Source organism: Myotis brandtii, unplaced genomic scaffold (genome assembly GCF_000412655.1).
Source record: "Myotis brandtii unplaced genomic scaffold, ASM41265v1 scaffold165, whole genome shotgun sequence".
In the NCBI taxonomy this organism is placed as follows: Eukaryota; Metazoa; Chordata; class Mammalia; order Chiroptera; family Vespertilionidae; genus Myotis; species Myotis brandtii.
The window spans coordinates 228,296-232,416 of NW_005356042.1; the positions used below are offsets into that span (position 1 = coordinate 228,296).

General features: G+C 44.4%; 1 pseudogene; it reads left to right on the top strand.

The window, feature by feature from the left end:
• The first annotated feature begins 2,489 nt into the window (after nt 1-2,489).
• On the top strand, nt 2,490-3,726 carry LOC106725470 (annotated as a pseudogene).
• The last annotated feature ends 395 nt before the right edge of the window (nt 3,727-4,121 follow it).

The following is a 4,121-nucleotide window of genomic DNA, read 5'->3' on the forward strand; positions in this document are numbered from 1 at the left end:
GGGGGTCCCCACTGGGGTGCCTGGCCAGTCTGGATGAGGGGCTGAGGGCTGTTTTCAGGCAGGCCAAGGCTGCGACGGAAGCTCCCAGTCTCTCCTTTTTTTCTTTTTTATTCTGGGATTTATTTACCTTCTATAATTGAAACTTTGTAGCCTTGAGAGGAACTCAGAGCTGGCCAGGGCAGGCGGGAGGGAAGCTTGGCTTCCCCCATCACCAGGGGCAACCCAGCCTCCTACTCGCTCCAGTTCCGTGGCCACGGCCGGCTGAAAGCAGGTATCTGGGGTTTACTTATCTTCTATCATTGAAACTTTGTTGCTTTGAGTGGAGTTCAGAGCCTGGCCACAGCAGGCAGGAAGCTTGGCTTCCTCCATCATTGGGGCAACCAAGCCTCCTGCTTGCTCCAGCTCCGTGGCTGCCAGCCGCCATCTTGGTTGGGTTAATTTGCATATAGTTGCTCTGATTGTCTGGTGGGCGTGGTTTAAGGCGTAGCGAAGGTATGGTCAATTTGCATGTTTGTCTTTTATTAGTGTAGATAGGTCACACTTTGAAAGCCTATCTGCTTTACCACCTCCTAAAGTGAGACTCCATGTCAAAGTGATGGCCTTTCAGGAATTCCAGTCCATCCCTATTTTAAAAGAATCAACCAACGCCTCTCTATTCCAGTCTCAAATCCCATTCCTTTGTCTATCTTAGATCAGGCATGGAGAGGACTTCCATACTCTAACACAGCTAGGGACTATGACCAATTGTCAGCAGGAAGCAGTTACTGAAAACATTGCTTTCCCTCATCAACCCTAAAAGATTTTAGGGATGGAAGTCTCTGAGGGGGGAATGTTATAGGATAGTGACAATCTAGGAAAATTCCAAGACAAGAAATAGGGAGACTGAGACAGGAGAATTAGACAAGGCCAAAAAGTTTTGCAGACCACTTATAGCAGGAACTTATCTTGAGAACAAAGGGTTAAAACTCCTCCTCACAAAAATGCAGGAGAGGAAGGAAAGGAAAGGGGAAGGGGAGGAGGAGGAATCTTGATTCAACTTCTCACTAACCAGAGACTATTTAGTATAAATCACCCTGGAACTAAGACAGCAGGAAGGAAGGGGGAAGGAAAAGAAGGGGGGACAGTTTTATTTCATCTTACTATTTAAACAGTGAAGCCAGCAGTCTTGGGTTTGTCAACATAAAGTTACCAGATGGTTCTCATAAATTCTGGGAAAGCCATAACAAAGAAAAGAAGGGAGTTCATCTTTACCAGGGTATCTAGCAGAGGAATTTTTTTTAAACTTACAGACAGGAGGGTATATAACTCCTCAAATCCCCACCAAACTGGCTTTTTCAAGCTAAACAGGAAAGCCCATCTGAGCTCTGGCTCAGATGCAGAATTGCTTGCCTTGCTTCTTTAATAAATTTGTTTGCTTTAATATCTTTAATAAATTGGCTTTATCACAACACAATCAGGGTCACTCCTTTGAATTTGTTCCTACGAGAATGAGAATAGAGATGGGGACAGCCCTCTCCCACTGACTCAGGGGGCTGTCCGATAACACCTGTCTGGTGTCTGTGAGAGGTTCCTGTAACAATTCTAATTTTAAATTCTGTCAGTATGTCAAAAATTTTTAATTGTGGCCCTGGCTGGGTAAGTTCTTTGGTTAGAGTGTTGTCTCCATACTCCAAGATTGTGGGTTCCATCTCTAGTTAGGGCACATACAAGAAGCAACCAAGTGTCCTAGCTGGTTTGGCTCAGTGGATAGAGCATCAGCCTGTGGACTGAGGGGTCCTGGGTTTGATTCTGGTCAGGGGCACATGCCCAGGTTATATGCTAGATCCCCAGTGGGGAGCGTGTAGGAGGAAGCTGATCAATGATTCTCTCTCATCATTGATGTTTCTATCTCTCCCTATCCCTTCCTCTCTGAAATCAATAAAAATATATTTAAAACAACAATAAAAACTCCCATGAATCAATAATAAGAAGACTACCTGATAAAAAGATGAAACAAAAACAATTTAAGAAGCAACCAAGTAATGCATAAATAAGTGGAACAACAAATCGATGCCCCCCATACAAAAAACATCAATAAATTAAAAAATATATATATATTCAATAAATTAAAATATATATTTTTTTATTTTTTTATTTTAATTGTGAAGAAGAGAGAAAAGAGAAAGGGACATTTTTTCCTCTAAGATGGGAGTGCTTCGCTCTCCTGGAAAGTGACCAGAGGTCATGACCTCTGAGAATGGTTCACTGTACACTTGACCCAGAAAATTCCACAAAATCATGCCAATCAAGAGGTTCAAATCTTAGTATTCACTTTAAAAACACTCATGAGAGAGAGAAAAAAAAAACACTCATGAAACTGCCCAGGCCATCAAGGGTATGCATATTCAAAAATATGTTACTTCTGCTAGCAGATGTAACAATAAATTTATAATTCTTTACCCCTTTCAGCATCATGTGTTCCTCCTTCAGCAACCCTAACACTTTTCTGAAGTGTTAAGTATCTGAAGGATGTCACTTTACAGAAGCATTGTGTGCCATTCTATCATTACAATGGTGGAGCTGGTAGGTATGCCCAGGCCAAACAGTGACGCTGGACACAGGGGTCGATGGCCCAAAAACAGTGCTCCATTTTTGCTGCACATGCTTAAAAATGCAGAGAGCAATGCTGAACTCAAGGGTTTAGATGTACATTCTCTGGTCATTGACCACATCCAGGTGAACAAAGCTCCCAAGATACAGCGCAGAACGTACAGAGCTCATGGGTGGATTAACCCACACATGAGCTTTCTCTCCCTGCCACATGGAGATGATCTTTACTGGAAAAGAGCAGATTGTTCCTAAACCAGAAGAGGAGGCTGCAGAGAAAGAAAAGTTATCCCAGGAGAAACTGAAGACACAAAAACTTATGGCCTGGAAGTAAATTCAGAATACAATAAATACTAATAAAAGTAAAAGCTGCCCTGGCCAGGTAGCTCAGTTGGTTGTGTCAAGGTTGTGGCCTGGATTCCTGGTCAGGGCCATACAAGATGCAACCAGTGGGTGTCTAATTATGTGGAGTCTGATGGTGTGTGTGTGTGTGTGTGTGTGTGTGTGTGTGTGTATTTCTCTTTTTCTAAAATCAATCTTTTAAAATGTAAAAGCAAAAAATAAAATTAAAAAATGGGAGCTTTTCAATGCTGCTTGAGAGCTGACCAGGGCCCGAGCAGAGGGAAAGGTTGAGATGAAGGAAAGCAGGAGGGAGCACAGGTGGGCCAGCTTCTACTTTGACCAGAAAAGTCAGCCCTGGCTCCGCAGCCAGGACATCGGTTCCCCTCTCTGATTAATTCACTGACTGGCAGCATCTGCGCATCACCAACTTTGCATAGACCCCCCCTCCTTTCCTCACCTGAGGGAGCCAAATCCCTTCACCCCACAATTTCCAGGGCCTCAGGGAGGGAAGCAAGACCTCTGCTTCTAAACTTGAGCCAGATGAGGCTGCGAGTGTTCTATAGAAAATTCAGTTCCTCTGCCAAGCTGGAGCCACAGCCCAATGCAAGACAATGCGTCAGCGTGGAGTGCTGTTGCCCCCATGTGGCCACTGCGACTGTGCGGAGACTAAGAATGCTGAGGTTGCAGGGATTTGGGAGGCTAGTGTCGTCCATGGAAAATACGGAAATCTGCTCTAGCCTCTTTGCTCAGTGGTTAGTGCGTCAGCCCATGGATTGAAGGGTCTCAGGTTTGTTTACAGTTAAGGGCATGTACTTCAGTTGCAGGTTCTATCAATGGCTCCCGTCAGGGCACATGAGGGAGGCAACCAATCTATGTCTCTTGTACAGCCATGTTTCTGTCTCTCCCCCTCCCTTCCACTCTCTCTAAAAATAAAAATAAAAAATCAATGGGAAAAGTGTTAGGGTTGCTGAAGGAGGAACGCATGATGCTGAAAGGGGTAAAGAATTATAAATTTATTGTTACATCTGCTAGCAGAAGGGCTGAGACCAAAATGGCACCAGCGGGCACATTACGGGGAGCAGGATATTTATATCTCTTGTACAGGTCAGTCAGAATAACAGGTCGGACCAGGTGCAGGTGGGAGCCAGGTGTAGCTGGTCCACTGGAAACAGTGAGGCGGTTTACTGGAAACT